Source organism: Somniosus microcephalus, unplaced genomic scaffold, assembly GCF_052327205.1.
Source record: "Somniosus microcephalus isolate GS21.2 unplaced genomic scaffold, FLI_Smic_1.0 unresolved_chr1, whole genome shotgun sequence".
NCBI classification, from domain to species: Eukaryota; Metazoa; Chordata; class Chondrichthyes; order Squaliformes; family Somniosidae; genus Somniosus; species Somniosus microcephalus.
The window spans coordinates 54383679-54405278 of NW_028225179.1; the positions used below are offsets into that span (position 1 = coordinate 54383679).

Genomic DNA, 21600 nt, shown 5'->3' on the forward strand with positions numbered 1-21600 from the left:
CGGGGAGGGGAGCAGAGTAACAGTGGTAATGTCTAGGTAATGAAGAGGGAGCTCAGTATTTTACCTGCCTTTGAGGGCTCGATGCTGACACTCTATAAAGTGGAGGTAGGAACAGGAGTCGGCTATTCAGCCCCTCGAGCCTGTTCCCCCATTCAGTGAGATCATGGCTGATCTATCATAACTCCATCCACCTGCCTTGGCTCTGTATCCTTTCTCCACCCTTGCCTGGCAAAAATCTATTGATCTGGGAATTAAATTATTAATTACGTGAGCATCTACTGCTTTTTGTGGGAGAGTTCCATACTTCTACCACCCTTTGCGTGAAGAAGTGTTTCCAAACTTCTCTCCTGAATGGCCTGGCTTTGATTTTGAGATTATGTCCCCTTGACCTAGACTCCTCAACCAGTGGAAATAGTTTCTCTCTCTCTACTGTGACAATTCCTTTTAACATCCTAAAATCCTCAATCAAATTAAATCACCCCTTAACCTTCTATATTCCATGGACTACAAGCCCAGTTTATGTAATCTCTCCTCACAATCCTGGAACTCCCTCCCTTACAGCACTGTGGGAGTACCTTCACCACATGGACTGCAGCGGTTCAAGAAGGCGGCTCACCAATATCTTCTCGAGGACAATTAGGGATGGGCAATAAATGCTGGCCTTGCCAGCGATGCCCAGATCCCAGTAACGAATAAAATAAATAACTTAACCCTTGGTACCCTGGTAACATTCTGGTCTATCTGTGCTGCACTCTCTCCAAGGCCAGTATATCCTTCCTGAGGTGCGGTGCCCAGAACTGAATGCAATTCTCCAGATGGGGTCTTTCCAGAACACTCCACAGCTGAAGCACCAACATTCCATTAGCCTCTTTAATTATTATTGTACCCGTCCACGAGCTTTTACTGATTGAAGTACTTGGACCCCTAAATCTCGCCAGTAAGAGGTGTGGGGTGTGTGTATTTTCTGTTTAAATTGGTGCATTTGATTTCATTTGATTCTGGTATTTAACAGCAACAAACAACTCCTGTAAACCCTCAGCAACTGAATCTCTATTTGGATTCGTTCACCAGTCTTGGCGACTGACCAACTCGCCCTACGTATCTCTCTGTCCCACTATCCTTCCCCGGTGGGTTCGGACGTTGCAGACCGACAGTGAAAGATCCAGTGTCTGATTCCCACCAGCCCGAGCTCTCCATGTTCTCACTGAATGAAACCTTCCTTCACGGGAAGCAGGCTCTGTTTGATTGTTTAGGTCCCGTAACCCCTGACCCTGTATTACTGCTGTCAGAATAATGGGCTGTACTCAGAAATAAAACTTACTGCATTGATCACAGCTTCACATCCGTGTCTTGTTTCTCTTTAGGATCAGTGTGCCGGAGGAGAAGGTGTCCGGGGATGAAATGAGACTGGGAGAAGATTTGGGAATCGCAGGAAATGGGAAGAGGAAACTGGCACAGGGAATCTCTCCAAGTGTCCAATAACACATTCAGAAAGGTACTGAGATAAGACAGGTGTCCCAGAGCGTCAGCACTCTGACCGTTTGGGGTTTAAGCTGTTTAACTTGAAACGTTGCCTTCAGGCAGATTGAAAATGGACATCTATTGCATCAGACCCACAGATCGTTTGATGGAACAGTAGAGGGAGATTTACACTCAGTCTAACCTGCCTATCCTCTATCTTGGTTTTTTCTCTATCTGCCTTATTTAATCTCTCGCTCTCTCTTTGCCTCAACTCACTCTGCCTCACTCTCGTCTCTTTCTTTCTCAATGGCTCTATCTCTCCTCGCCTCATTTTCTCTCTCTCATTCACCTTTGCTCTGTCTCTCTTCTCTCTCTCTATCTCTCTCTCATTTCTCTCTGCCTCGCTGTGTCTCATGCTTTCTGCCTTTCTCTTCTCTGCCTCGGTCTCTCCTTCTGCCTCACTCTCAGTCCCCCTCTCTCTGCATGTATCGACTGTTGTATCCTGAAAAGTGGACCTGGTGTTGTGCCAGGTCGACACTTTCCCCCTCAGAGTGGACTAAGTGATATACAAAGTCAGCGCTTAGCTTTGGTACAGATGACAGACTTCGAGTGAAGGATGGTTCAAAATGGTCTTTATTCACAGGCCTGGGGAGAACCTTCTGGGACCCCTCTCAGATCCAACTCCACTGATTCCCTAGCAACAATCACAGTTATACAAAAATCAAACCCCTGCCCTAGGGGCGGGGATAAAGCTTATCTGCATATACAGAGTTATAGCTAAATGGCAATTATAAACCGTGACATTTCATCTTCTTACCACCCACAAATCCCACATTTCTGTTATCGGTTGGTCCCGTCACCTCCTGTGACTGTGGGCCTCATCTTAATTGCTCTACAACCCTCCATTTGCCCGTAGCCAGGTGGTTTTGCTTGTTACATGTTGTCTTAAGATAACAGTCCTCGTTAAGGCGTGCAAAGCACAGACTTTTGGCCTCGTCTCGGGTTACCTCTGCAAAGCAAGTGCATTCTGATTAGTCCCACCATACTTTGAAGAATGGAACCCTGTTGTGATTTACAACAAATGAATTCTTCGGTGTGTTATCTCGCATATGTGTTGCCTCGCCTGGCCAAACAGACATCCTCCTCAATCTTCCCATGAGTTGTTCTGCAGTTTAATCTCTCAGCATTTGAAGTCACTTAATCATGTTTTAAAACTTACCTGGGTAAATGCAATATACAGACCTCTATCGTTTAACTCAGGGTAGGGATTAACCCATTATCTCCACCTTGTACATTGGTGCTGCATTATACATATTCTAACATAAAAACTAAGATATAATAGTAATTTGGCTACTTCAGTCCCCCCTTATGGCCCATTGGTCATTTTGACCCAATACGGCCAATATGCTGCAGTTTAAGATTGTTTGCTATGAGGACCGTCGCCCTAGTGGTACCAAGCCAGGGTGTCTAGTACTCATACTTCCGCAATCCTAAACGCAGTCTTCATAATGATTCTCCTCACGCCCTACTCCTTGCTTGTTGGTGGTTAGCAACAGTGTTTCTTTCTTTCTCTTCTTCCTTCGTTATTCGTTTGGTTATGGCTTGTGCGAGGTTGCGGTTCTTTCGCCATCGGCAATATCCACAAAGTAAGAACAAAAGGATCATTAATACGGCGCCTTGCACAACTACCAGCACGTGTGACATGATCCTGATCCAGGGGTGTATATCGACATTTAGCCCCCAATTCCAGATCTTATTGTACCAAGGAGTTTCTGCTAATGTTGTACCAATGTCTTTTTGTTGTTGCTGTAAGTCTTCCTCTATTTTATGATAGTACTTTAAAATTTCCTTTGTCTCCTGCCGTAATTTCTTCCAACCCTCCTCTTCCTCTAACTTAGGAATTGCCTTGGGCTCTGGTATGACATAAGCTTCAACCTCTTTATTAAGTACCATACCATCAAGTGACCATGTTTTCGTTTCCTGTGGTCTTGGTGGGTGTATATATTGATGTCCTATCTGTGTAGATATCTTTGGATCAAAACAAAAGTTTGGTTGGGGAATGGGACAAATCATATCTTGATATTCATATTTCTGTTCAGTTGTGGTGACACAAAATGTCCCGTTGTTCCTTGGTGCTACCCTTGTCCGGTGTATCCCCCTTGGGTGTACCTCAAGGGTGCAATTGGTGGTTTTTGTGAATCTGCACTCGGATGTGTCTCCTTCGGTGGGGGGTGTGTGCACGCCCATGTCCTTCCCTTGTGGTGGCACCCGTCCATTACCACCCCACTTAAGGTTCCATTCTTCTGTTTATTATCTTCTTCCCCTTCCCAAAGTGCCTTGGTAGGGACATCATGATATTTAACCCAACTTTCCCTTTGTATCTCTCCTATGTTAATCACGTCGTATAGGGGCTGTCCCTCTTCTGGGAGTTGTGGGATGGCCAGTACAAAGCCAATCACCTTAGTCCATGGGGTCAGACAATTGCCTGCCCGGTATACTTGTCCCATTTTACGCCCCTTACATAGGCTTTTATTTGTGTCAATCCAAGGTTCCAGATCCTCATTAGTAATCCAGTCAGGGATCTGTCCATTATTTATTTGCCTCATGTTATGCTCAGCATTTGACAATAGCCATGAGCCATACATGGCACATACTAGTTCCTTATGGGTTTGGCGAGAAGCATTGTCAAGTCGATCAATAATTGTATTGATTGTTTCTGCATGGGGGGCTACTACCTCTTCCACCCCCAACAATTGCATTATTGTTTGTTTTCCTGCCAGTGCCAGTTGCTGGCAATTTCCAGTGGTTTGTTTTAGTAACTTCTTTATTTTTGCTTGTAGTTCCTCTACTACTTCGTTTACTCATTCTATGTCCAAGTTATTAACTGTTGCTAACCCGGCCGCATACCCTGCTCCGGCCATTTCCAATACTCCCCGTTTCTAACGTCTTTGTAAGAGAGATTTTCCCTGTGGACCCTCTAATTGTTTTACCCACAGGGAGTTCCATATTTGTTTTGTATGATTGTTACACATCGCGGGCATCTCTAGAGTACTCCTATTAATGGCAACCTTAATAATTCCATGTGTTACACTAAAGAATGTTAGAACGGATTCTTTTACCCTCAGTCTGGTTCAGTAAACACTGAGTCGAACAACTGGAGAATTCAAACGATTTATTATCCGCGGAGTCTTACTCTGATATATCGACACTGACTCCTGCAAGAGTCTGCGAATCCAACAGAGCAAGCAGTTTGTCCTACAGTGTGTTACATTATTATACTTGCATTTGAGAAGACATTAACACATCGTACAGTCTGCACCAATCCCGAGCTGTGCACTTATACAGTTAATTTGATTTCCTGGCCTGGCAGTTTGAAATAAAGAAGTCACATTTTACTGAATGGGTTACAGTTAAGTAAATATCCTGGTAATGGGTTCCCGATCACCTAAACATTATGGTAATGTGTTTGCAATCATGGTAATGCATTTTCTGATCGCCTATTGTCTGTATAACTTCTGCACACTGACTTATATTGTTCCTAACAGCAAGGTGTGACATTTGTGGGCGCCAGCCATATTAGCAGCCAAAGATCAGTTTAGCCTTTTTATTTTACTTCTTGCTGCCTTCACAGTTTCTTGTTTCTATTTCCTTGACCTTGGTATTCTCAAGTACACCTCATCTTGTGTTTTCCTTGTTATTAAACCCCCGGGTGCCCCTTTTTCCATTGGTGGGCCAGTTAGTGGAGTGAGGGTATTTTTATGCTTGTTGCCTTTCCTTTGTAACCCTATCCCCTCCGTCCTTTCCCTGATTTCCATCTGTAATATTTGTCCTCGCCGGGATCCCTTTTTGCGTTCCGCATTATAACATCCTATCATTCCCCTTTGTCTTTTACCTATTTTGGGCCAATTTAGTGGATTCGAACTCTGTCCCAAATATGGGAACCCTGTGTAATTTGGTGTAATCTCAACTGCTTTATTGAATCCGAATCATGTATCCATGAAATATCCCTTTCCTACTTGAAACTTTGGAGTTATTTGAACGTTGTCCTTAGTACATAGGCACTCTATTTTAATCCCTTCGCCCTCCGTGACCCGGACAAACACAGTCCCGTTAGCTGTACTTTCGTATTCACAATAATCACAGTACACAGTCATATCGCATCCGTTTCCCGAAGCCGCCCCCCATTCTAATGGTGTCGTATTGTTGGTGGGCATCTTGATTCCATTCTGGATGATGATTATGTTTGAAGTCGGGTCGATACCAAAGAGCATCAGAAGTCCCATTACAGATTCAGGGCGTATATTTAACCATAAACTCCCGAGTTGCTCGCGCCTCCCACTAGACTCAGCGCTTATACTTAGCCATAGAATCCCGATGAGAGCGCGATTGATGCTCCACTTCATTTTTCTATGCATTTATCGTTCCTGTAAAGATAAATAAAGGGGGCCAGTCATCACCAGCCGATAGAATTATGCCATTCTTATCAGTTCAAACTGCTGTACGTCTGGTTCATTTCCTGGTCTGTGGCTCTGTTTCCAGATATACTTGAAGATGCAAACCACGATGTATAATATTAATATCCCGCAGAGCCCTAGCATTAATATATGTAGAAACTCCCCTTCCCATTCTTTATACCTTCTAGCATACCCCTCTCCTCAAAAGGCACCATCTCTGGCTTACTCATTGTTTTTGTCATATATTTTTAACTGAGTCCTGTGCTCCCATCTTCCTTTTACCTGTTCCGGACTCATCTATACAAGCGCATGTGTCACTGTTCATTAAGACTTCGTAAGGCCCTGACCATCTGGGTGCTAGCCCTGGTTTGGCTGGTATTATTTTTGCCATCACCTTGCTACCTACAGCTGGGACCTCCTTCTGGTCGTCCTGTGCATCCTGTTCTAGATCCCGTATAATCTGTTGCTCTGGCCTCATGTCTGAGAGCGTGTAATTGCGTACACAATTGTTTAATAAATCTCCTAATTCTATCCTTCAGGGGCCCTACGTCCTCACCCCCGGTAGCGACTCCTTCCGGCAGTGTCATTGCTCGTCCGGTCATTAGTTCGAAAGGTGTCAGCCCCGTGGTTCTATTCAGAGTTGCTCTAAGTCTCATCAGTATACTTGGGAGTAACTCTGCCCATCCCTTCCCCGTGTCTTCTATTGCTTTAGCTAAGGATAATTTCAAAGTCCGGTTCATCCTTTCCACCATCCCTGAACTCTGAGCGTGGTATGGTATGTGGAACCTTTGTCTGATACCTAATAATGCGCATGTTTCCTTTATAACCTTCCCTGTAAAGTGTGTTCCCTGGTCTGAATCAATTTGCAGCGGGACCCCCCATCGTGGTACAACCTCCTCTGCCATTATTCGTGCTACGGTTGTTGCCGTGCAATCTCTAGTGGCGAAAGCTTCAACCCATCGAGTAAATTGATCTATTATTACCAAACAGTACATTTTCCCCTTTGATTTCGGTAGAGGTCCAGTAAAGTCTATCTGCAACTTCTCCCATGGGCCTCTTGGTCTCGGCTGATGTCCCCACTTTACCTTGACAGGTTTCCCTATGTTATACTGCGCACATATGGGGCAGTGTCTACAGAATCTGTCCACAGCTTGTTTCATTCTGGGCCACCACCAGCATCGCTGGAGGTTGTTTAACATATTGGATATACCTGTGTGTTGCCTACCATGGTACATTTTCATTAATTCCTGTTGTATACAACCTGGTGCACATATCTGCTGCTCTTTCCTCCATATTCCCCCCGCCCTTTCTCCTTGTCCCCCTCGTTCCCATAGCTGTTTCTTCTCTTGGGATACTTCCTTATGTAATTTGGATATATCTATATCTTCTGGCAATGCAGTTACAGCAGCTATGTCTATCTGTGTTTCTGGTTCTGTGTTGCTCTTGTTTGCTGCTGCAATCTGTTGCTCTACCACTTTTCTGGCTGCAAGGTCGGCGGCTCTGTTTCCCCTTTCTGTGGGGGAGTTCCCCCTCTGGTGGGCTTTTACCTTCACTACAGCTGTTTCAGTGGGTAACCCTGAGGCAGCTACCAATTCCTTTACTAATTCCTCATGCTGTATGGGTTTGCCACCTGAGGCAATATACCCCCTTCTACTCCAAGCTGCCATATAATCATGTACTATGCCAAAGGCATAGCGACTATCGGTATAGATATTCACCCATTTCCCTGCTGCCAATTTTAATGCTTCTGTCAATGCTGTTAGCTCGGCAACCTGTGCTGAACTACTCCCTGGTAATCTTCCTTCCCTCTGGACGGTGCCATCTCCGGTCACCACGGCCCAACCTGTTCGTGGTGTTACATAAGAACATAAGAAATAGGAGCAGGAGTAGGCCAATCGGCCCCTCGAGCCTGCTCCACAATTAGTAAGATCATGGCTGATCTGATCCTAACCTCAAATCTTCTATCACTCTCCATCCACCCGAACCCATGCGATCTCCCGGGAGAGGCGAAAAACCAGATAAAAAACCCAATGGCCAATTTGGGAGAAAAAATCTGGGAAATTCCTCTCCGACCCATCTAGGCGATCGATACTTGTCCAGGAGATCACTCTGTCCCTATATTTTCTACAGTACTTACCTTCTGTAAAGGCGATCTCCACTCCAGCCAGGAACAGGAATAAAACCATCTCCTGAAATCTAACACAGAATTAGAACACAAGAAGTAGGAGCAGAACCAGGCTACACGGCCCCTGGGCCCGTTCCACTACCCACAGGGCCATGACCATTTCGAACCCAGACTCCTGTCCAATTTCCTGCCCGCTCCCCGTAACCCTTAATTCCCTTTACTGCTAGGAAACTATCTATTTCTGTTTTAAATTTATTTAATGATGCAGCTTCCACAGCTTTCTGGGGCAGCAAATTCCACAAACCTACCACCCTCTTGAGTGAAGAAGTTTCTCTTCATCTCAGTTTTGAGAGAGCAGCCCCTTATTCTAAGATCATGCCCCCTAGTTCTAGTTTCACCCATCATTGGGAACATCCTCACCGCATCCACCCGATCAAGCCCCTTCACAATCTTATGTTTCAATAAGATCGCCTCTCATTCTTCTGAACTCCAATGAGTAGAGTCCCAATCTACTCGACCTCTCCTCATATGACCACCCCCTCATCCCCGGGATTAACCGAGTGAACCTTCTTTGTACTGACTCGAGAGCAAGTATGTCTTTTCTTAAGTATGGACACCAAAACTGTATGCAGTATTCCAGGTGTGGTCTCACCAATACCTTGTATAACTGCAGCAATACCTCCCTGTTTTTATATTCTATCCCCCTAGCAATAAAGGCCAACATTCCATTGGCCTTCTTGATCACTTGCTGCACCTGCATACTAACACTTTGAGTTTCGTGCACCAGGACCCCCAGATCCCTTTGTACTGCAGTACTTTCCAGTTTCTTGCCATTAAGATAATAACGTGCTCTATGATTTTTCCTGCCAAAGTGCATAACCTCACACTTTCCAGTATTGTATTCCATCTGCCAAATCTCTGCCCACTTACTTAGCCTTTCTACGTCACTTTGCAGGTTTTTTATGTCCTCCTCGCTCACTACTTTCCCTCCCATCTTTGTATCATCTGCAAACTTTGATATGTTACACTCGGTCCCCTCCTCCAAATCGTTAATATCGATTGTAAAGAGTTGGGGACCCAGCACTGACCCCCTGTGGAACACCACTAGCTACTGATTGCCAGTCTGAGAAGGAACCATTTATCCCAACTCTTTGCTTTCTGTCAGAGAGCCAATCTTCCACCCATGCCAGAATATTACCCCCAATCCTGTGATTTTTTTATCTTGAGCAATAATCTTTTGTGTGGCACCTTGTCAAATGCCTTTTGGAAGTCTAAATACACTACGTCCACTGGTTCTCCTTTATCCATCCTGTATGTTACTTCCTCAAAGAACTCAAGCAAATTTGTCAAACATGACTTCCCCTTCATGAAATCATGCTGAGTTTGTCCTATTAAATTATGTTTATCCAAATGTCCTGTTACTGCCTCCTTAATAATGGACTCTAACATTTTACCAACCATAGCTGTTCGGCTAACAGGTCTATAGTTTCCAGCCTTCTGCCTACTACCCTTTTTAAATAAGGGTGTTACATTAGCAGTTTTCCAATCTGCCGGGACCTTTGCTGAGTCCAGGGAGTTTTGGAAAATTATTACCAATGCATCCACAATCCCTACTGCCACTTCCCTCAAGACCCTAGGATGTAAGCCATCAGGTCCAGGGGATTTATCCGGCTTGAGTCCCATTATTTTACGAAGTACCACTTCCTTAGTGATTTTAATCGTATTTAGCTCCTCTCCCCCTAGAGCCCCCTGTTTGTCCAGTGTTGGGATATTCTTAGTGTCCTCTACCGTGAACACTGATACAAAATATTTGTTCAGCATTTTTGCCATCTCCATGTTTCCTACCATTAATTTCCCGGTCTCATCCTCGAAGGGACCAACATTTACTTTAGCCACCCTTTTTCTTTTTATATAACTATAGAAACTTTTGCTATCTGTTTTTATATTTTTTGCTAATTTACTTTCATAATCTATCTTCCCTTTCTTAATCAATCTTTTAGTTATTTTTTGCTGTCTTTTAAAGACTTCCCAATCTTCTATCCTCCCACTTGATTTGGCTACCTTATATGCCCTTGTTTTTAGTCGGGTACTATCCTTAATTACTTTACTTAGTCACGGATGGCTATCTTTTCTTTTACACCCTTTTTTCCTCAGTGGCATATATTTTTTTTGGAAGTTGTAAAATAACTCCTTAAATGTACACCACTGATCATGTACCGTCTTACCCTTTAATCTATTTTCCCAGTCCACTCTAATCAATTCCGCTCTCATACCTTCATAGTCTCCTTTATTCAAGCTTAGCACGCTTGTTTCAGATCCAACCTTCTCACCATCTACTTGAATATGGAATTCAACCATGTTATGGTCACTCATTCCAAGGCAACCCTTTACTAGGACATTTTTAATTAATCCTGTCTCATTACACAGGACCAGATCTAAGGTTGCTTGCCCCCTGGTCGTTTCAGTTACATACTGCTCAAGAAACCCATCCCTAATACTCTCAATGAACTCACCCTCAAGGCTGCTCTGTCCAATTTGATTTGTCCAGTTAATATGATAGTTAAAATCCCCCATAATTATAGCTGTTCCCTTATTACAAGCCTCAACTATTTCCTGATTAATACTCCGTCCAACAGAGTTGCAACTGTTCGGAGGCCTATAGACTACGCCCACTAGTGTTTTTTTCCCCTTATTATTCCTTATCTCCACCCAAACTGTTTCACTATCCTGCTCCTTTGACCCAATATCATTTCTCTATTATAGTGATTCCTTCCTTTATTAACATAGCCACCCCACCTCCCCTCCCTTCCTGATTGTTAAATAACCTGGTATGTTTAATTCCCAGTCATGGTCACCCTGCAGCCATGTTTCTGTAATGGCCACAAGATCATACCCATATGTAGTTATTTGTGCCGTTAACTCATTCATTTTGTTACGAATGCTACGTGCATTCAGATAAAGAACTTTCAAATATATTTTGTGACACTTAGTTCCTGTTTTTTCCCCTTTTACTACTTTACCTTTTACTCCATACCTTCTGTCCCTTCCTGACACGTTCTATTTTTTAATTTCCCCACTGCTGCCTAAATCTATGACCTTCTCCGTTGTCATTTCTGTTATTTGCTCTCTAGAAACCTCCCCCCCCACTAATTAGGTTAAAGCCCTCTCTACAGCCCTAGTTATATGATTCACCAGGACTGTAGTCCCAGCACTGGCCAAGTGGAGTCCGTCCCAACGGAACAGCTCCCTCCTGTCCCAGTACTGGTGCCAGTGTCCCGAGAAGCAAAACCCATTTCTCCCACACCAGTCTTTGAGCCACGCATTTAACTCTTTAATTTTATTTATCCTAGCCAAATTCGCTCGTGGCTCAGGTAATAATCCAGAAATTATTATACTTGAGGTTCTGTTTTTTAATTTGACCCCTAGCTGCTCATACTCCTTTAACAGAACCTTCTTCCTTGTCCTATCTACGTCGTTTGTACCAACATGGACCACGACAACTGGATCCTCCCCCTCCAAGTTTCTTTCCAGTCCAGAAGAGATGTCCTTAACCCTGGCACCGGGCAGGCAACACAGCCTTCGGGACTCCCGCTCTTGACTGCAGAGAACCCTATCTATCCCCCTAATGATACTATCCCCTACCACTACAACATTTCTTTTTACTCCCTCCACTTGAATGGCCCCCTGTACCACGGTGCTGTGGCCAGGTTGCTCATCCTCCCTGCAGTCCCCGCTCCCGCCCTCGCAGGGAGTAAGAACCTGGATCCTGCTTGACAAGAGCAAGGGCTGCGGCTCCTTCAACACTACATCCTGGATCCCTGTACCTTCCTCACTCGTAGTCACACCGTCCTGTCCCTGACCACGGACTACATCTGCAGTAATTAATTTCATAGGTGTGACCACCTCCTGAAACAGAGTCCAGGAACTTCTCCCCCTCCCTGATGTGTCGCAGTGTCTGAAGCTCGGTCTCAAGCTCTTTAACATGGAGCTTGAGTTCCTCTAGCAGCAAACACATTGCAAATGTAATCACCATGAGCCTCAATGGGGTCCACCAGCTCCCACATTTCGTAACAGTGACACATCACCTGTTCACCCATATCTGTGTAATTAGTTAAATTTATTATTATTAGCTATGAAGACCCTCTGCCCCGATATAGATGATATTACACCACTATTTAATAGGACTTACCAACTTAAAGGTATAGAAGAGAAGGAAGAGAACCTACCAACCAGCTGATCACCAACCTCCCTCGTGAATGCTGTCTGGGGGACCTGTCCGGTTGAATTGTCTCACTGCTCCGCGTCCGCAGTGTTGGATTAGCCTGAGAGAGGGAAGCAAAACAGAGCAAAAAGCACCCCCTCACCTCCCACTTTCCCGAACTCTGCCACTTACCAAACTCTACTTCCACTCAGCGCTACCACACTAAGCCCGCCCCTTTTTATACCCGGATTCTACTTCCGGTTTAAACTCCCCAACAACTTAATTTACACTTTAAAAAAAGAAAAAATTAAACTTCAAATAATTCACATTTTTACTCACTAAAATTCAGTAAATGCACTTAAAAGACTTTTTCTCCCACTTAGCAAAGTCTGTTTAAACTCAATGCGACTTATAACATATTTACGCGACCCGTCCACATATAGCTCTAGGCCTGCCTGTGTCAAAGGCAATTCCATGATCCTGTCTACATATTCTGATTCTTCTTCACTGGTGCAACAGTGTTCCTCTCCCTCCATTCCCATCATAACTGTGGGGTTCTGGCTCATATCTCTAACTATCTGTATGGATTTATCTTTAGGTAACAGGACAGCCTCCCAAGCAGCCTTCTGGCCGTTTGAGACGGTTTTTAATCGTCCGGTGTTTAACAATTCCACTGGGGTGTGTTATGTATGTAACACAATATCCCCTGCCATTACTACAGGTTCACTCACTTTGACTGCCCACCGTGCACAATCAATCGCGGCAACGCATCATGGCATACTGGCTACTATCGGGGATATTCGTGTCGAATAGTAGGCTACAGGTCTCATGTAATCCCCATGCTTTTGTGCTACCACTGCACTGTAATGTCCCCTGTGATTGTGGCAGAAGATCTGATATGACCTCCCCATATCGGGTAATCCTAAGGCTGGTGCGGCAGTCAGTGCCTGTTTTAATTTAGTGAAGGCTTCCGCCAGTAACACCGCCCATTCAATGGGTTCGTTTGCAACTTTTCCCCCTTTGGTCAATTCATACAGAGGTGCAGCTAGTTGTGAGAATCCTTCAATAAAATTTCTGCTATAATTAAATAGTCCCATTACTTGTCGAACTCCACTTATATTCACATGTTTAGGCATATCGTTTATAGCCCACTTTCGATCCTCTGGCATGGCTCTCTTGCCCATGCTGATGTTATACTCCAGAAAGGCTACCTCTGATTTCCCTACTTGAGCTTTGGTGGGGTTTACTTTAAAGCCTGCATCCCGAAGAGCTTTCAGAATTTTAGACAAGGCTTTAACATGCCCCTGAGTGCTTGTGGAAGCTATCAGTAGATCGTCGACATACTGCAACACAGTGCTGCTGTCCTCCTCTAATTCTACTTCCTCCAGGGCCTTGGCCATGTGTCGGTGGAATATAGCTGGACTATTATGGAACCCTTGAGGGACCCTCGTCCAAGTATATTGTTTCCCATCTAGTGTGAAAGCTAATTTCTCTTGCGATTCTTTGTCCAATGGTATGGACCAGAATCCGTTCGCAATGTTTAATACTGTAAAAAAATTGTGTGTTCAGGCTTTAGTCCATTAAAAGTTGTACCAGGGCTTGCTACTATCGGGTATTCCTTTGGGGTCACCTTATTTAGTTCTATATAATCTATTGTCAGTTGAAATGATGCATCAGGTTTCCTTACTGGCCATATCGGGGAATTAGTTTCAGATATAGTTTCTCGTAAGATTCCCTGTTTGGTTAATTCCAACACTCTGTCCCTTCTGCTGCTTTGGCTTCCTCCTTTTAAAGGATATTGTTGATGTGGGCGATGCATTGGTCCTGGTATTTTCACCGGGGGAGTTTGGACTAAACCACAATCTTGTTTGTGTTGCCCACACCCCAATCTACTCTTTGCGTGGGATGGCCCACGGTCCCTTCTTATCCCATTCTGGGTCTATAACTTTAATTGCCGCTACCCGATCTGTTGTGTTTCCCGGGGCTGCCTGTTTGTTTGACTTATAATCTGGTGGGCAGTACACTTCATTCGCTTTAGGGTCGACTAAAGCTCCTACTTCTCACAGTATGTCTATCTCTAGGATTGTTCCTTCAGTATTCTCGCATACCCACAACTGTGTAGGTATTACTATACATCCAATTTCTAGTAAAACTGTTTTGCTCTTATAAGCCCTGATTTTCCATCCACCGATTCCTGTTACATTAATGGAAAGTTTCGTTCGGGGCAAGGGTAAGTCTGTCAATGAGATTGTGGCTCCTGTGTCTATTAACATTTTGCACTGCCGGCCCCCTACCAATGCGTTAACAAACATCCTTGGATCCCCCTCCCCATTCTCCCTGAGGGCCGCTACCTTTCATTTAATATTCAACTTCTTCGTTATGTTTCTCATTTGCCTCGTAGTGCATACATCGCCTTCTCCCCCGTCCTCTGAATCATACCCATGTCGCCTCTCACTTCGGGTATTTTTCCAGTTACTATATTCCCTAAGCTCCCTTTCTTCCCTATCCCTTTGTCGCGGTCTATCCCTATCTGTGTCTCTATCTCTTTCCTCCTGTTCCTCTTTTTTTCCCCCTCATCCATCTTTTAAAATCCTCTCTTTCCCCCGTCTCCTCCTGGCTGTCCACTTTGTGGTCACCCCCCTTTGGTTTGGTCCCTGATTTTACCTTCCTCCCCCTTCCAGCAGTCTATTCTCTTATGTCCTGGCTTGTTACAATTATAGCAAATTAGTTTTGTATCCGATGCTGATCTGGCAGCCCTTCTCTGCTTCTGTTTGCATTCTTTAATGAAATGTCCCTCCTCTCCGCAAGTATAACAGTTCGCTATCCCCACTGTTTCCTCCTGTTCCCCGAACTCCCCTGCGGCAGCTATCTTAACCTTTTGCATGTTATCCGCTTCTGTCGCCCACCTAATTAAGTCTTCATAGTTGTTCATTGTAACAACTCCTAATCGTATGGCTGCCTGATGTGCGGGACCCAGTCCGGCTTTAAATGACTGCAGGAAACATTGGTTCTCTGTGGTGGGGTTTCGGATGCCGGAACGTCCCACAAACCTTTCCCATTTCCGTTTACTATAGTCTATGGCAGATTCCCCCTTCTCCTGAGTTATATTGGTTATGGCTGCCCAATTTACCGGGGCCTGTCCCATAACCTCTTCTACTGCTCGCTTGAATAACTCGTAGTTTTGGTCTAACTGTTGCGGGGTGAGATTACACTCCAGGCACCAAGTTCCGTCCCTGAAATTCACAGGCAATTGATCCCAACGATCATCCGAAACTTTTGCTCGCACCAACTGGTTTACACCTTTATTGTGTAAACTATGACTCATCCTCAATTCCCTCATCTTTTGCCAAAATGGGTAGTTATTCCCCCGATGTTGCAGCTGGGGTAATTTATCCACCAGCATTTGTTTCTCTGGGTTTGAAGGGCTGGTAGGTAGTTTGAATTATCTGGGGTCTTGCCGGAACTGCAGGGACCGCTGGAATTTCCGGGTTGTCTCCTACCACAGGGATCATGGTGGTACTGGGAATCTCTGGGTGTCCTGGGCTTACTTCAGTTTTTACCGGGGCCACTTTTACCGTGCAGTCCACCGGATTATAGGGTGGTGGGAAATTATTTTCTTCGGGCCAAGGCAGTGGCTCCAGCCAGTCCCTTTCCTTACCATCTCCTGCTGTTTTCTCTCCTAACCCACCCCCATCTATATTACCTTTTCCCAGTAGGTTTGGGTATAGGGATGTACTGCTGGAACTGGCTGCCGCCACCAGGTGTCCCTCTCCTCCTGGTTTGGGAGTTGTAACTTCTTTCTCTTCCCTTTTTCTTTCTGTTTCAACTCATTACATAGTTTCTGGTAACAAGCCAAAACTACCATTCCCCCTTTCCCCTCTTTGTCTTTGGATTGTCCTCTCCACCAAGCTCTTTGCCTCTCTGTACTATCTTCGGGATCCCATCCTTTTTCATATTTTCGCTAAGTGTTCGATTCTTGTCTGCTAAATAGCGGGTGACGGAGCCGGGATCTCCCCAAGGGGACGGTCCCTTCTCCTGTATATCTGCATTCCCTTTAGGCATTCTATATAGCTTCCGACTTACTTCTCAATGGTTCTTATATTACCCTGTCACTCACTCTCACACACACACACTTATTTTGCGCAGACAAACTCGTCACGGGGTCACGATCCTGTGGTGTTTTGTTCCCTACACCTACTTGGTCCTGGCCGTCACGTGGGACTACGTTCTCTTAATTCGGGCTCAGGCTAGGCGTTTAGGATAGACAACCACCCTTGTCCGTGTTGGTCACCCCGTGACTCCCAAGGATCCACTATTCGTAGGAGTTACCGCCCACTTAACCACCTCTTTACCCTAGAGACCTTGCCGTCTTAACGGCTCTGAGGATTCGGTGTGCTGCCTCCCGGCTTCCTTGTAGGTCTTTATAGCCCACTTATCTGCCTCTTTATCCTAGAGACCTTGCCGTCTTAACGGCTCTGAGGATTCGCCGTCTCCCGGCTCACCAGACCGCACCCCCTTTCTCGAGTCTGTCTCTGCCAACTTTAGTTCTTTTAATCACAGCCTTACCAGATCTCACAGTACGTTCTGAGCTTTCTAATTTATGGGTGGTAATTTAAAACGTACTCACCCTTCTTAGCTCGTCGTTCCTGTGGACCGGTCAGAGTCTGTGATCCTGTTCGTGACGCCAATTGTTGTATCCTGAAAAGTGGACCTGGTGTTGTGCCAGGTCGACACTTAACCCTTTCCCCTCAGAGCAGACTAAGTGATATACAAAGTCGACGCTTAGCTTTGGTACAGATGACAGACTTCGAGTGAAGGATGGTTCAAAACGGTCTTTATTCACAGGCCTGGGGAGAACCTTCTGAGACCCCTCTCCGATCCAACTCCACCGATTCCCTAGCAACAATCACAATTATACTAAAATCAAACCCCCCTCCCTAGGGGCGGGGATAAAGCTTATCAGCATATACAGAGTTATAGCTAAATGGCAATTATAAACCGTGACATTTCATCTTGCTGCCCACAAATCACACATTTCTGTTATCGGTTGGTCCCGTCATCTCCTGCGACTGTGGGGCCTCAGCTTAATTGCTCTACAACCATCCATTTGCCCGTAGCCAGGTGGTTTTGCTTGTTACATGTTGTCTTAAGATAACAGTCCTCGTTAAGGCGTGCAAAGCACAGACTTTGGCCTCGTCTAGGGTTACCTCTGCAAAGCAAGCACACTCTGATTAGTCCCACCATACTTTGAAGAATGGAACCCTGTTGTGATTTACAACAAATGAATTTTTAGGGGCGTTATCTCGCATATGTGTTGTCTCGCCTGGCCAAACAGACATCCTCCTCAATCTTCCCATGAGTTGTTCTGCACTTTAATCTCTCAGCATTTGAAGTCACTTAATTATGTTTTAAAACTTAGCTGGGTAAATGCAATAGACAGTCCTCTATATCGTTTAACTCAGGGTAGGGATTAACCCATTATCACCACCTTGTACATTGGTGCTGCATTATACATATTCTAACATACAAACTAAGGTACTGCCTGCCACTCGGAAAAAGACCCATTTATTCGAACACTTTGCTTTCTGTCTGCCAACCAGTTTTCTATCCAAGTCAATACCTTGCCCCCAATCCCATGTGCCTTAACTTTACACGCTAATCTCTTATGCAGGACCTTATCGAAAGCCTTCTGAAAGTCCAAATACACCACATCCACTGGTTCTTCCTTATCTATTTTACCAGTTACATCCTCAAAAAATTCCAGTAGATTAGTGAAGCACGATTTACCTTTTGTAAATCAATGTTGACTTTTTCAGATCCTGTCACTGTTTTCCAAGTACAAGAGCGCTTGTTTTCCAAGTGCTCTGCTATTACATCATTTATAATGGACTCTAGCATTTCCTCCACTACCGATGTCAGGCTTACTGGTCTGTAATTCCCCATATTCTCTCTAGCACCTTTTTTGAATAGTGGGGTAACATTAGCTACCCTCTATTCCATGGGTACTGTTCCAGATTCCATTGAATGTTGGAAGATGATCAGCAATGCATCTATTATTTCTGGGGCCACTTCCTTAAGTACCCTAGGATGTAGATTATCAGGCCCTGGGGATTTATCGGCCTTCAATCCCATCAATTTCCCTAACACCATTTCCCTACAAATACTGATTTCTTTCAGTTCCTCCCTTTCATCAGACCCTATGTTCCCTGACATCTCTGGGAGGTTATTTGTGTCCTCCTTTGTGAAGACAGAACCAAAATATGTATTTAATTGGTCTGCTATTTCTTTGTTCCCCATTATTAATTCCCCTGATTCTGATTGCATGGGACCTACGCTTGACTTCACCAATCTTTTTCTCTTCACATATACTTTTACAGTCAGTTTTTATGTTCCTTGCAAGCTTACTCTCGTATTCTATTTTCCCCCTTCTTAATTAATCCCTTTGTTGACTCCTAAACTGTTCCCAATCCTCAGGTTTACTGCTTTTTCAGGCCAATTTATATGTCCTCTCCTTGGATCTTATGCTATCCCTAATTTCCCTTGTTAGCCATGGTTGAGTCACCTTTTTTGTTTTATTTTTATGCCAAACTGGGATGAACAAATTCTGTAGTTCACCCATGCGGTCTTTGAATGTTTGCCATTGCCTATCCACTGTCAACCCTTTGAATGACATTCCCCAATCAATCCTACCCAACTCGCGCCTCAGACCTTCGTAGTTTCCTTTATTTAAATTCAGGACCCTAGTCTCTGAGACAGAATTCTTCATTAAGATGGAGAATGAAGTAGTTATCATATTATGATCGCTCCGACCCAAGGGGCCTCGTACAACAAGATTGCCAAGTAATCCTTTCTCGTTACATAATACCCAGTCTAAGATGGCCTGAGCTCTGGTTGGCTCCTCGACATATTGGTCCAGGAAACCATCCCGTAAACACTCCAGGAATTCCTCCTCCACAATATTGTTACTAATTTGGTTAGCCCAATCTAGATGTTGGTTAAAGTCACCCATGATGACTGCTGTGCCCTTATTGCACGCTTCTCTAATTTCCCTAACTTTTCTGCCCCATGGTATTTCTCAGTTCTACCCATACAGATTCCACATCATCAGAGCAAATATCCTTCCTTACAATTGTGTTAACCCCTTCTTTAACCAGCAATGCTACCCCACCTCCCTTTCCTTTTTGCCTGTCTTTCCTGATTATTGAATACCCCTGGATGTTGAGTTCCCAGCATTGGCCACCCTGGAGCCATGTTTTTGTAATCCCAATCAAATCATATTTGTTTACCTCTGTTTGCACAGCTAATTCATCCACCTTATTATGAAACACACTCACTGACAGACTGAGTACATCATAATCCACCGCCAGAGAGACACTGTGAACTGTAAAACACTTCTACTGACCTCAGGAATATTAACACGCTGACAGAGACCCCAGGTTAATATTATCACACTCACTGCGACACTCTGTCCTTATGTTTATACTGCCAAATGCTGACAGTAATCAATAACACACTCCCACAGACCCTTGGCTCATATTTGCAATGAGAGGGAGAGAAAACCTCGTACATATTAACACAGACCCGGTATAAATATTAACTGAATCACAGAATGCCTGGCATAAAATAAAACATTACTAAAGACAGTCTTTGTGCAATAAAATTCTGCTACAAATCCACAATAAATATTAACACGCGTTTAGAGACAAATTGTTCATAGTGACTCTGTCATGGATTTCCTGTGGGAAAATCTTGTTCACTCTCTCTACTTTCCCCTCATTCTCTCTCACTTATTCTATTTGCAGTATGTACTGGAGCTGACACTGAGACACACACGGGCTATACAGTGCCAGACAGGAGTGAAGCGTTCCCTTTTACCAGCTGTGTGCTGTACATGTACTGGAGCTGACACTGAGACACACACGGGCTATACAGTGCCAGACAGGAGTGAAGCGTTCCCTTTTACCCGCTGTGTGCTGTACATGTACAGGAGCTGATACTGAGACACACACGGGCTATACAGTGCCAGACGGGAGTGAAGCGTTCCCTTTTACCCGCTGTGTGCTGTACAGGTACAGGAGCTGACACTGAGACACACACGGGCCGTACAGTGCCAGACAGGAGTGAAGTGTTCCCTTTTATCTGCTGTTTGCTGTACATGTACAGGAACTGATACTGAGACACACATGGGCCATATAGTACCAGATAGGAGTGAATTGTTCCTTTTACAAGCTGTGTACTGTATATCACAGAGTCATAGAGTCCATTGGCACAGAAGGAGGCCATTCGGCCCATCGAGTCCATGCCGACTCGCTGTAGAGCAATCCAGTCAGTCCAATTGCCCCACTCTATCCCTGCAGCCCTGCAAGTTTATTTCCCTCAAGTGCCTATCCAATCTCCCTTTGAAAACATTGAGTGTCTCCGCTTCCACCACTTCCGTCGGCAGTGAATTCCAGTTCATCACCACTCACTGTGTAAAAAGATTTTTCCTCACATTCCCCCCTGTATCAAAACCTTAAATCTGTGTCCCCCTAGTCCTTGTACCATCAACCAGTGGGAACAGCCTTTCCCCGTCTAGCCTTTCCAAACCCGTCATAATCTTGTACACCTTGTACATCTCTATCAAATCACCCCTCATCCTCCTTTGCTCCAATGAAAACAAATCCAGATTCTCCAACCTGCCCTTGTAGCTAAGATCCCCCATCCGCGGAACCATTCTGGTAAATCTCCTCTGCACCCTCTCAAGGGCCTTCGCATCCTTCCTAAAGTCTGGTGACCAGAATTGGACGCAATACTCCAGTTGTGGCCTAACCAGCGCTTTATAAAGTTTCAGCATTACTTCTCTACTTTTGTACTCAATACCTCTATTTATGGAGCCCAAGACCCCATATGCTTTGTTAACCACTCTCTCAATATGTCCTGCCACTTCAGGGACCTCTGCACATTAACTCTCATGTCCCGCTGTCCCTGAATATTCTTTAAAACTGTGCCATTAAGTGTATATTGCCTCTCGCTGTTCCTTCTGCCAAAATGCATCACCTCACACTTCTCTATTAAATACTGTCTGCCCGTTCCTTTCGCCTTCTCTTTCCTGTTGCAGTCGATTGGTATCATCATCACCGTTTGCCACACCCCCAAGATTGGTGTCATCGGCAAATTTAGAAATTCTACTTTGTATTCCAATATCCAGGTCATTTATATATTTGAAAAAAAAAGCAGTGGCCCCAGCACTGAGCCTCCATTTTGTTAACCAGCCTTCTATGTGGTACTTTGCCAATCGGCTTCTGAAAATCCATGTAGACAACATCCATTGTATTCCCTTCATCAATACTCTGTTACTTCATCAAAAAATTCAATTAGAT

At 44.6% G+C, this 21600-nt stretch overlaps 1 long non-coding RNA gene across 1 annotated transcript in view; it reads left to right on the top strand.

Annotated features, from left to right (window-relative positions):
• The window catches only part of LOC147095179 (uncharacterized), a 79641-nt gene that overhangs the window by 10643 nt on the left and 47398 nt on the right, over positions 1-21600 (top strand). Inside the window, exon 2 of the long non-coding RNA XR_015074769.1 lies at positions 1365-1495. This is a non-coding gene — a long non-coding RNA (uncharacterized LOC147095179). The remainder of the gene's footprint in view (positions 1-1364; positions 1496-21600) is intronic.